This window comes from Nomascus leucogenys, chromosome 2 (genome assembly GCF_006542625.1).
Source record: "Nomascus leucogenys isolate Asia chromosome 2, Asia_NLE_v1, whole genome shotgun sequence".
Taxonomy (NCBI): domain Eukaryota; kingdom Metazoa; phylum Chordata; class Mammalia; order Primates; family Hylobatidae; genus Nomascus; species Nomascus leucogenys.
The window spans coordinates 21,536,826-21,549,717 of record NC_044382.1 but is presented as its reverse complement, the minus strand read 5'-3'; the positions used below and the strand labels follow the sequence as shown (position 1 = coordinate 21,549,717).

General features: G+C 46.7%; 1 protein-coding gene across 3 annotated transcripts in view; it reads left to right on the top strand.

Moving 5' to 3' along the window:
- Positions 1-3,711: 3,711 nt before the first annotated feature.
- CYFIP2 (cytoplasmic FMR1 interacting protein 2) overlaps positions 3,712-12,892 on the top strand; it is a 135,801-nt gene continuing 126,620 nt past the window's right edge. The window contains exon 1 of one of the 3 annotated variants that reach the window (XM_012504947.2): positions 3,712-3,827. The gene's annotated coding sequence lies outside the window, so the exon portion shown is untranslated. The remainder of the gene's footprint in view (positions 3,828-12,892) is intronic. The other 2 variants (XM_003268573.4, XM_030825898.1) reach the window with 2 other exon arrangements.

Genomic DNA, 12,892 nt, shown 5'->3' with positions numbered 1-12,892 from the left:
CATCTTTGTACTCTTTTCCTTCCTTTTAAAAAATTTCTTGTTGATTTTTAATTTTTTAACATAATGTATTCCTGTAACTTACATTTAATATGTTTTTAGAATAAGGTATCATATTAGTAAACACATGGACCTAGCTTAGAAGAGGGAAAGTGAGGCTGAATGAGATTGTGGTAAAAAGCATGGGTTTGACTTCTCTACCTTGGGCAAATTATTAAACCTTAATTGCCTCAATTATAAAAATGGGAAAAATGATTATATTTTCCTCATAGAAAAATTGCGAAAAATTAAATGAGGTAATGTACTTGGTAAATGTCAGCCATTATTATTATTATCATTATTTATGTTTTCCCTTCATGCCCATTCCAGATACTTCATTACTGGTGTCTATAAAGCAGGGTATCCTGATAGTTTTAAAATAATTTTTTTTTTTGAGATGGAGTTTCGCTCTTGTTGCCCAGGCTGGAGGGCAATGGTGTGATCTCAGCTCACGACAACCTCTGCCTCCCAGGTTCAAGCAATTCTCCTGCCTCACCCTCCCGAGTAGCTGGGATTACAGGCGCCCACCACCACGCCCAACTAATTTTTTGTATTTTTAGTAGAAACGGGGTTTCACTACATTGGCCAGGCTGGTCTCGAACTCCTGACCTCAGGCAATCCACCTGCCTCGGCCTCCCAAAGTGCTGGGATTATAACTTGAAGCTTTTCTGAAACACAAGGCAATGTTGCCACATGGACAACACATGGGCCACAACTTTGCAAGTACCAAAGCAATTCTTGTTGATATCCTCTACTGATGGCACAGCTGGGGGTTGGATGTGAAGGAAATCTGAAGGCAGTAGACAGACAGCTATACATTTCAGTGGCAAAGTTTAAAAATGTCATCTATGGGTGTTCATTCCATCCAATTTTACTGAACTCCTGTTAAGTACCAGGCTCCGAGGATGCAATGGGAAAGCAAGACAGACATATCCCTGCTCCCTTAGATTTTATGGTCTCATGGTAGAATACAGGCAAGTGTATTGACAATTATAATGCAGACTAATACGTGGGGTGATAGAGGGAGCCCAGGCAGCTAAGGGCACATAGACAACTAATCTCAAGCTAACCCAGACATGTAGGAATCTTGGAGGAAGCGACATCTAAAGAAATACCAGGAAGATGAACAGAACTTCATCAGGTAAACTGGGAAAAAGTGTGGAATGTGGAGGGAGGGAATGGGGGGCAGAAAGTGCCATTCAAGAAGCCTTGCATGTACGAATGTCAAGCACAACAGAGAACACAGCAAGTTTGAGGAACTAAAAGCTGTTCCTTTTAGCTGAAGCACAGCAAGCTTGTTCACATGGAGAGATAGCTGCCAGCTCTTGAAGACTCTCTCCGGCCACTGGAGAGAGTTTGGGCTTCATCGGGGGGCAGTGGGGAGCTAGGGAAGTGCCTTAAGCCTGGAAGGGGCATGCCCTTTAACTCATATAATTTTCCACATTCAGAGGGAAGTTGGAGTGCATCCAACCTACTTCATTTAATAGGTGGGGAAACAGGGGTGAGGCCCCTTGCCTAAGATCATTCTTCTGTTAGTTGCAAAACTAGGACCAAAACGCAAGCCTCTGGATTTCCAACACAGTGGCTTCAAAAGACCGTACTGCTCTCCTTTATACACAAATAGAACTCAGAGGTCAGGGAGTTATTTTTGCCTAAGATCTAACCAAATATATATGTAATAGTCTTTTCTGTTTTTAGGCAACTTGTTCCTGAAGGTGAAAAGACAGGGAAGGAACAACAGGGAAATACATCTTCCAAAAAACTATACCATCTGAAATAATATGCCCCTTAGAATGAAAATCTGACTTATTGAGATTCTCATTGTTAAGTATTTGTAATCACTGAACTTGAAATCCCAAGGATCACGGTGGAAAATGGAACATTTTTTAAAAAGGAAACCTCGGTTCTGTTTTTAAACCCATCCTCCACAAACACCCCCACAGCTTCTCACACTGAACCAGGAAAGAAATATATGTATATATATATATATATATATATATATATATATATATATGTCATTTTTTTCTGAAATAGCAATTTGAATTGGAATTAGTGATTTAAGACCAAACCACAGGGAATTATGGATTCTGAGCATGTGGGAAATAAGGTGAGATCAGTAAAGGCAAGCAAAGGCTTCCACAAGTCCTTTGCTGGAGCTTGAATAATGGGGCTCCTCCACAAATTGCCCTTATTAGGAAAAGCTGAGTGATTTAAGTATAAATTTGTGGGCCCTGGGAAAGCACTCCTTATGTCTACATACACTCCACAATGTCTCAAATGTTTTCAGATTATTTACCCTGTAAGGTATAAAGGGCAACTGTTATTCCCTGTGTTGCAGATACGGTGACCTCTGTGGAGCAGAGTGGTGAAGTGACCTGCTCAGGTGTCTCAAGGTTAGAATTTGATGCAGCCTGACTTCAGCCTGGTCTGAAGGCCTACCAGGCTGGATTTCAATGAGAATTGTTTCTTTCTCTTTTTCTTTTCTCTCTTTCTTTCTCTTCTTTCTTTCCTTCTCTTCTTTCTCTCTTTCTTTCCTTCTTTCACTTTCTTCCTTTCTCTCTCTCTCTCTCCCCCTCCTTTCATTTTTTTTTTTTTTTTTTTTTTTTGAGACAGAGTCTCACTCTGTCACCCAGTCTGGAGTGCGGCGGCAGGATCATAGCTCACTGTAGCCTCAATCTCCCAGGCTCAAGCAATCCTCCCACCTCAGCCTCCTGAGTAGCTGGGACCAAAGGTGCATGCCACCACACCCATCTATTTTTTTTTTTTTAATTTTTAGTAGAGATGAGGTTTCGTTGAGTTGCCCAGAATGGTCTCCAATTCCTGAGCTCAAGCAATCCTCTCTCCTCGGCCTCCCAAAGTTTTGGTATTACAGGTGTGAGCCACTGCTGGGCAGATAATTGCTTCTTTAAAGAGCCCAAAACGGCATATAAGCCTTGAAGAGAAAGGTACCTGTCCTCTCAGTGCTTCCTGTCACCTATTTGTCCGTTAGGCAATTCTTCCAGCATGAAGTTGAGGTACGCCCCTGTTAAACAGGTGGCAGCTTCAGGGACTCTTCTCCAGGGAACTGGGAGAGGAAGAAGTTATTCTTGAGCTAAGGAGCCCCATCAGCGACCAAGCTCAACTGGTGGAAGGCCCCTTCCCCTAGCCCCAGTTGCATCTTCTGTCACTTCACCCTGCTCCTTCTCCTCAGAGCACTTTGGGCTGTAACTGGACGTTTGCTAGGTTAATTTACACCTGTCTCTCCTGGCAGGTGATAAAACTCCAAGGGGGCAGGGACCCTGTCTTTTGTACACCAGTGCACACCCAGGTCCTGGCACGGTACTTGGAACAGGATAGGTAATCAATAAAGATTGGGTTGATAAAAGAGCACTTGGAAATCATGTGGGGCCAATGAGATCCGAACGCGGCCGAAGCTCTCGTCCTCGGGTTGCTGCAGGTGTGGTTCCCGGTGATGGAGGCCGTGGAAGAAGCCTTCCCTCCCTTTCCCGCCCCCGGGGCAGGAAGCCTGGGTGCTGAGCGGTCCTCCGAAACCGAGAGGCAGGTCCTGGGTGCGCCGGCGGTGCAGCGGGGAGCGCGGAGAGCCCCTCGCCGCAGCCATTTCCTGCCCTTTGTGTGACAGCTGCAGCGGCGAAGGGGCGGGCGCTGGGTGGGGGCGGAGCCGCGGCGGGCGGAGCAGCGGGGCCGGGGCGGGGCCGAGCGCGGCGCAGCCGAGCGGGGCACAGCATCCTGCGCCCCGGCGCGGGGCCCTGCGGTAGCCTCGGGCCCCTCCCCTGGACCCGCCGCAGAGCCAGGTAAGCGGCCCTCGCAGGCCTCGGGCTGGGCACGGGGACCAGGATGCTGTCGGGGACGGGGATGAGGCCGTGAGGATGCGCGAAGGGCCGCCCCCTCTCCCGGCCCGCGGGGGGCGCTGGGCGCTGCGCCCGGGCTAGCGCGAGGCCCGGCCTCAGGCCGCACGCGGCCCCTTTCCCCCTCGGGCCCACCGTGCGTCCCGCGGCACGGACCCTCTGCCCGGGAGGCGCGGGCACATCGCGGAGCTCCGGCGCGGCGGCGGGGGAGCCGCAGCAGCAGGTGCGCGGCCTGGGCCGGAGCCGCCAGCCCGGGAGGAGGCGGTGCTAATCTCAGGGACCGGAGACACCTGCAGCGGCCGCGAGCCCGGCAGCGGCGACATCCTCGGGTCCAGCTACTGCAGAGCGCTGGCCCCTGCCTCTGCCGCCGTGACCACCGTCACCTCCCCCAGGGCTAGCGAGAGCCGCCTGGGCCCGCCTGGCAGCCGCCTCGGGCACACAGAACGTGTGATGGGTGGGGCGAGGGGCGCAGCGTCGATGTTTGGGGGCGGAGGGCTTTGATGAGAGAGGAGCAGGTCTGACCCGCTTGGAAGCTTTCTGGCCTACACTAGCTAGCATCGCTCACCAAGCTGGCTGCGGGCAGAGTGGAAGTGGGGGAAGGGGGATGAGTGGGCTGACTCCTGGGGGAAAAGGTTATTTTTTCTTGAGCTCTGAAGAACCAGGAAGATGCTTAACTGTCTGTTGTGGCGTCTGGTTTTCAGGACAGCCCTACCCCTCACCCCAAGGAACAGCCCACCTATGTGCAAAAGAAGAGGAGGAGGTGCTCTCTGCTTGGGGATGGGGGCAGGTAACATGGTCCGCAGAAGTATGGCCCTCTATATCCAGAACCCGGCTGGAAAGGACACTGACAGCCCCGGTGCCTCCCCAGCGCAGGGAATCTGATTTTGACCTTTGTTTGCCTACTTTCCCCAGCACAGTAGAAACACTCACCAGGCCTGATGAGCCATCAGCTGTCCTTCCAGCTAGGCCAAGAATGGGACAAGGATCTTTTTCTGCTAGTTCCTGGGTGCCTGTGCCCTCAGCAGGGGCAGGGAGACGGAGGCAGCCCTGCTGGCAGCAGGGGCAAATCAGGAGAGTGTCAGTTCCTGTGTTCCCATTTCCTGCCTCCTGTCTGTGTCCCAGTTAGGGCAGTGGGTCTCATCTTACTCTTGGATACAGGCTGTGCCAGCAACCTGAGTCCCTGAGATCTTAGAGGGCAAAAATCAGGTCCATATCTATGGGCAGGCCTGTGAAAGCCTTGACAGTTGCTTTCTCCACCATTAGACCCTCTCTCTGTGGCCCTCCTGGTGGCCTCCCACCTCCACTTCCATACAGTGCCCTGCCCTTTCCCCAGTCTCCAGTGTTAGAAATGGTTTTCAAGAAAGGAGCCAATGACTGTGTTTATCTTGAACAGCTAAATACAAAAGAAGTTCCCATTTGATGCAGAGCAGGTGCTTTACAAGTCACTTGACCGGAAAAGAAACAGAGGATGGAGGCATTTTAATGGGAAACAAAGCTTTAATGGGAAACACTGTAGAAATATTTGCTATCACCAATGGTGGAATTTCAAACAGTGGGCTGGAAGTGGAGGTGGGGAGCTGGGTAGTTCTTTTGGGAACAGGTCCCTGAAATGACAATATCTAGCAGCTGTCAGCTCTGTATTTGGCAAGGGCAGCTTTGGCCCTGCGGGCAGGAATGCTGTAAGAGTGTGTGTACATGCGTGTGCATGCGTGCATGTTTGTTTGACTGGTCAGGGGTTACTGTCACCAGAAGGCATTTTTTGAGCACCCAGTGTCCACTTTCGGGATGAGAAACTTGCGTACACAGAGTTCCTCGTTGGCATTGGCTGCCCTTTGCCAAGGCAATTATTAGACCTCAAGAAGAGAGTGTTGTTGCTTACAAAGTCAGTGCCTCTAGCTAGTTCTGCACACTGAGCCTCTGGCTGGGGGCATTAGCTCTCTGCTCACTAAGCTGCTTTATTTCCTGGCTAGTTCTGACCGGTTCTGTAGGCACCCTAGGCTGCCTTGTTCAGTCCCTGCTGGAAAATAAAAAAGGAAAAACTTGCTTTAGGCATTAGGCCAAGAGTCGGATGTACAACCCAGTGGGGTTGGAGAGTTTTACTCAAATCAGATGCTGGCCCAGAGAAGGAAGTAGACATGAATTCAAAAATTGGTAAAAGGCCCCGGGAGAACACTACATGTCCCCTCTGATAAATCACACCCTCTCTGATATTCAGTGGGCTTCTGCTGCTGTCATCAACCAGAAAGCTGAATGAGATGATGAATAGGCAACAAGCTAATTAACGGGAAAAGCGCTCCTGGAAAACAGTACGGGTCCCAGTCCGTACATTTAAGGATTGGACTACACTCTCAACGCAGCTTCTTTGGACCACTGTTGGCCCCAGGGGTCCACCAAGAGCGTCACAAAATGGCCTTTTGTAGCCTCCATGTGGCCACCGTAACAATGAGTCTATTTCTTTACTGGCAAGTATTAATTATTCACTTGTAATTGACAAAGCCAGACATCAGTCACCTCACTAGAGTCTTTATGAAAGGCTTTTGGTCCTGTCATTCTGAGGAGCAAAGCCATGCCTAGGGTCCAGGGGATGGCCCCTGCATCAGTAGTGAGACGGTGGGAGAAGGGGGGCAGGCTGCTGCCTTCTAGGCAGTGAATGGAGGCAAGGGAGGAACTAGAATATCTTTGGATGCTCTTACTACTCGAGGGGTGCATGAAAGTGCCGAGCAGAATGCTTAGCACATAGTAAGTACTAGCATATTTATATATTTATTGTTATAATGTATTAATTACATAACCATTAAGAATTTGGCTCATGTATGTAATCAACCCTTGGCTGTTACCAGCCCCTCTGCCTCCAGAGCTTTCCTGAATTTTGCTTTTTTGAGGGAAGTTGGTCTCTGTGACCAGTAAACCCAGCCCCAAGTTTACCTGCCGAAGGAAGGGAAAGTTAAGAGTGATAGAGCATGAAGTGAAAGGCTTCAGGTGGGAAGTGCTCTTAAGTAGCACAAGGGAGGTGGGTGGAACTTGAGTAGGCAAGGAGAAGTGGGAGGGAACAAGCCAAGCAGAAGCCCGGGGCCATTCTCACATTTCAACACGTAGAGTTAAGGAAGGGCCTCTTCCTCTGTGAGAATTCAGCATTTTGCAACCATCCAAAAATGTTGAGGGCATGCTTTGCTTCCAGGGCAGACAGAGCAGCACAGTGAGCATGGGACAGAGGATCCCTGACTTGCTGTGTGCCCTTAAACCAGCCACTACCTTTCTGACGTTCAAAATTGAGCAATGGAAGGCAGCCTGCCCAACTGTTACCTGCCCGTCATCATGAAAGCCTGCGGATGACGTAATGTCTGTAAATCCCAGTCTGATAAAAAAAAAAGACCATGGAAATAGAGAAGGAGCCTCCTGAATGTGTGACTCTCTTGGGTAAATGCCCTCCGTTCCTTAAGAAACAATTTATTAATTATATATTGTGTGTCACTTTAAGAAGACGGATCTGTGGCCTCTCTGTGCTGTTGAGCCAGTGGGAAGCTTAAAGGCACTTTGTGATTCACAGATTCTGTCAAGGCCCCTGGATGGCCTTGTCTGTGCAGAGACACTTCAGAATTCAGTCAGGGGGTATGGGACGCCTCCCAGGATGCAAAGAGCTTAGATATTGGCTTTCCAGCCATGGTGGCCATTATGCTAAGGGCTGTGTGTGATGTACCTCAAAAAACAGCCATTTAAGCCATACTTGGGCCCTGGCAACAGAGGGTGCAAATTCTTGAAAGAAATTGTTTTGAGAAGGCAGAGCTTGAGTTCAGGCAGAATTTCTTGCAGGGATCATTCTGGTTGCATGGCATTTTGATAGACTGGGCAACTCAGATACAGGCAGTGAGAGAGGGAAGTAAATAGGACCTTCTGGCGAGATGCCTGAGAAAGACCCAGTGATGACTTCATCAGTAGACCTTTTGATTCTTTTTGCATCAGTATTTGGTCATTGTAGAGCAGTGGTTCTCAGGCTTTAATCTCTATGTAAAACAGAGGTGTGTTTAGTCTGTCCATGTTCTATAATCTCTGTTTTCTAAGTAAGGCAGGAGGTGAGGTCCTCTGCAGGAAATAAAGGTGATGGACTGATTAGGAAACTTCAGGAGACTTCAGGGTTTGGAACAGTTGCCTCTGTGGGTGGAATAAGAAATCAACTGGGGAAGAATGAGAGAATTGTCTAACTTCACTGAAGGCCTGGCTGAGATCAAAGAGAATTTGCAGGGCTGACCCTCAGAGAAGACATGCAATAACTCTTAAGGAATATCTGAGAACTATTTTTGATTTGTGCTTTTAAAATATGATGCTTTAAGATTTGTTTTGGCAAGATATGAATGGCGAGATAAGAATTCAGAGCTAGAGGTCAGCCTCCTATCTCCAAGTCTGTTATACTTCCATATGGGAAAGAGAGATGAGGACCTGCTTCTTAGGGTTTGAAGTGGAAACTATATGACAGAAGGATTTTCTAAAGAACTCTCCTCAGATTCTTATATTGATAAGGCAGCCTTGGATATGGGACCTTAGAGAAGCATCATATTTTAACTTTCTTGTTAATTTTTTTAAACCAGAAGTTAAGAATTTTGGTCATTGGCTCATGCATTCAACAAATCATTCATGAAGTATTAATTAAGCAAGTAATTCCTGGTGTGTGCCTATCTCTGTGCTGGTTGCTATAGGTCAAACTCAGACAGGATGACTATCCTTGGCATTCTTAGTGATCCAAAGAATTAGTGAAATATAAAGCAGTTTGTCGTGCAGTTAAAAACTGTGAACTCTAGACTGTGAGTGCTAAGGGAGTGAGAGAAATGAAGGTCATTGTGGGGCTTGGCTGGTCAGACTTTTGCGGGAAAGGCATGTGTTGACATAGGCCTCGATAGATCGGTAGGATTTGAGAAGGAAAGAAGACAGTCCATAAGGAAGTGGAGACAGTTTGAGCAAAGGCACAAGGAAGACTATCCTTGGACAGGTTTATGATTCCCTGTATACCTTGGCCACAGAGAATGGTCTGCATGATCCTTAACATGTGTCTTTAAGGAAGCCCTTTGGATGGAATGTCTCAACTGTAGTCATGGTCATTTGCTTTAGAGTTGGAAGGGTCCTGAGAGAGGCCCAAATCCAGTGATTCTTAACTGGTTGCTGTTGTTGTTTTTTTAGTACACAAAATGGACAGTGTTGACGTGTTCAACACATCAGCCCCCACAGCAAACCCCCCAACTCTGCTCCATTCCTGCCACTCTAGGGAAGAGATGAACATGCGAGCAATAATATCACGCAGAGACCTTGAACCCTCGCCTCACATACAATAAAATGTACCTTGTTTGCAAACCTCAGTGCTTAAGCTATTATTAGCACAAGTTACCCACAATAACCTTCACAAGGCAGGTTTGGACATCATGGTTGAGAGAGAACCAAGGCTAACCTCCATATTTTACAGACAGAGAAATTTGCCCTTTTAGAGTGAGTGAAGATGTGATTTGGGGGCCTTTGTCTTCATACTGAGCCATGTTCGAGTTGCAGTTTCACATCGATGAAGCTGAGTTCCACGTGCTCCGATCTGGTGGCCAGACCTGAAGTCCTCCTCTTTGTTTCCATAGCAGATGCATGGCTTCCCTTTGTGAGTTTTAGCAGGTGCATCTGAGAGGCAGCTCCTCTCTCCACATACGCGTCATGTTGGTGTTCCTTATATGACAGCCCCAGGGCCCCAGCAGGAGCAAATCAGCAAGCCACCTTGGTGGCATGACTTCCCCTCCTGAGAGCATGTGGCCATTCCCCCGAGCTGCTGGTAGCTGCCTGGTTTGGTGTCACCAGAAAGGCCGCCTCAACCCTAATAACACAGGAAGCAGCTGGGCAAAACGGCAAACGAAGTGGCAAGCCCTTTAGCCAGCCCCCACCAAGATCTTTTTCTCTGTCTACTTATAAACAACAAGGAGGATAGGCCTTCTCCAGAGGCCCAAGTCGAGGCTGACTTGACTTCTCGGCTCTGACCGCAGGTCCCCTGTGTGGAGAGAAGCTGCAGGTGATGGGGCCTCTGGTCCCAGAAGACAAGCAGCAAGGGACTGAAACAACGAAGACCACCTTGCCAGTCAGTGCTGGGTACCAGCCAGGTGTCTGAACTGCTAATAAGGAGACTTTGGGTGGTTGTCTTCTAAAGCAAATTATTAAATTTTGATCAAAACAATATATACAAATGTTTTAAAAAATCAAATAGTATTGAAAGGCTTATAATGAAAAACAACCATCCAGCACTCACCCTCCCCTGGAGGCTGCCGCTTTTAACTCACTGTTTCTTCTAGTAGCTGCCTCCAGATCTCTAAATGATATGCTTACACTGCTGTTTCTTGATTTATCTATTCTGCACGTTGTCTATTTACTTCCTGCTGTGATGGATGGAGATTTCGCTTTCTTACACCATCTCCCTCCCTCCCCTGCCCCCGTCTCTCAAGATAGGAAGAGCTCTATTTTAACCTACATCAGGTTTAAAGTGTCTACATTATTAATATAAAAGTGTCTAATTATTAAATGATGATCACAGACAGCCAAGTAATGTCCTTTGATTATATTTCCTTTCTTAGAGGGCTTTTCATTTTGCTGCAGAATTTTTGTTGCAGTACTTGTCTTTTTCTTTTATTTATCTATTTATTTATTTTGAGATGGAGTTCCACTCTTGTTCCCCAAGCTGAGTGCAGTGGCACGATCTCAGCTCACTGCAACCTCTGCCTCCCAGGTTCAAGCGATTCTCCTGCCTCAGCCTCCCGAGTAGCTGGGATTACAGGCATGTGCTATGCCACCTGGCTAATTTTTTAATTTTAGTGGAGATGGGGTTTCACCATGTTGGTCAGGCTGGTCTCGAACTCCTGACCTCAGGTGATCCACCTGCCTCGGCCTCCCAAAGTGCTGGGATTACAGGCACGAGCCACCATGCCTGGCCCTGTCCTTTTCTTTTAAAGCTCTGTATCATATGAGTTATTCTATTGTATTCCCTTGTCTCCTCAGGAAGTGCAATGTTAACCCTAGCTCCACCCCTAACTAGCCCAGTGACCTTGCACAAGTCCTTCTCTTTTCTGAGGCTCGGTTTCCTCATCAGTAGGAAGAGAGCTAGACTCCCTTCTTATTCTTATTCTAAACCTCAGAACCTATCACCCCACCCACCTCACAGGCAGTAATATTATTACTTCTCAGATAATATTATCTGAGGAGTCTTTACTCCAGGGTAGGGCAGCCCCAGGACCTGACAGACGGCAGAGAAACCAAAACAGGCAGGGGCAGGGGGAGGGAAAAAACAAGCTAGCTGGGCCTGCCTTATACGGTCTAGTTCACCCCTGCAGTTTAGGGGGCTGCTCTGTATGGTTGTATCTATTGCTTTTTTCCTCCCCTGCTGTCCCCGTTGGTTTTTGCTGTCCACAGCCTCTGCTTGTAGGGGCATTATTACAGTCCCCAAACTCCCCAAGCTCCTACTCCACCCCAGCTCTCTTTGTACCCCTTCTACTTATGTTACACTCAAAGTTTCCCAAAAAGTAGTTATAAAAATACTGACTTTTGGTAACAGATTTATTGAAACATAGTTTGCATACTATACAATTCACTGATTTAAAAAATACAGTTCAGGGCAGGCACGGTGGCTCATGTCTGTAACCCCAGCACTTTGGGAGGTCGAGGTGGGTGGATCACCTGAGGTCAGGAGTTCAAGACCAGCCTTGCCAACATGGCAAAACCCTGTCTCTATTAAAAATACAAAAATTAGCCGGGCATGGTGGCAGGTGCCTGTAATTCCAGCTACTTGGGAGGCTGAGGCAGGAGAATCGTTTGAACCCGGGAGGTAGAGGTTGCAGTGAGTGAGATCACGCCATTGCACTCCAGCCTGGGGAACAAGAGTGAAACTCTGTTAAAAAAAAAAAAAAAATTTCAGTGGTTTTTAATATATTCACAGAGTTGTACAACCCATAATCATAGTCAGTTTTAGAGCATTTTAGCACCCCAGAAAGAAACCTCATGACCTTTAGCAGTACCACCTATTTCCCCCAACCCCACCCCTTGGCAACCATAGATTTGCGTATTCTGGGCATGTTTAATAAATGGAACATGGGTCTTTAATGATTCGCTTCTTTCACTTAGCATAATATTGTCAAAGTTCATTCATGTTGTATCAATATCAGTACTTAATTCCTTTTTATGGTTGAAAAATACTCCATGTGGCTATACGATTTTTTACTTATCAGTTGATGCATATGTTAGTTCTGCCTTTTAGCTATTACAAATAATGGTGCTGTGAACATCCATGTACAAGTTTTTGTGTGGACATGTATTTTCATTTCTCTTGGGTTTATGCCTAGGAGTAGAATTGCTGGGTCAGATGGTAACTCTGTTTAAAAATTTGAGGAAATACTAATCGATTTTCGAAAGTTGAGGCACCATCTTACATTCACACTAGCAACGGTATTCCCAGTTTTTCCACATCCTTGCCAACACTTATTATTGTCTGTCCTTTTCATTATAGCCATCCTAGTGGGTGTGAAGTGGTATCAATTTGCATTTCCCTAATAACTAAGGATAGTAATCTTTCTGTGTGCTTATTGGATATGTGTGTATCTTTGGAAAAAAATCTGTTCCTTGCCTATTTTTAAAATCAGGTTATATTTATGAATGAGTTTTAAGAATTCATTTTTTAAATTTATTTTTATTTTTAACATTTTTTTTGTAGAAACAGGGTATTGCTCTGTTGCCCAGGCTGGTCTTGAATTCCTGGCTTAAGCAAGTCTCCCATCAGCTTCCCAAAGTACTAGGATTACAGGCATGAGCCACTGTGCCCAGCCAAGAATTATTTACATGTTTTATATACTTAGCAAATATGTGATTTGCAAATATTTTCTTCTATTCTGTGGACTTACTTTCTTGATGGTGTCCTTTGAAGCACAAATGTTTTTATTTTGATGTTTAGTTTATTTTTTATTTTGTTGCTTGTGTTTTTGTTGTTATTACATAATTCAAGGTCACAAAGA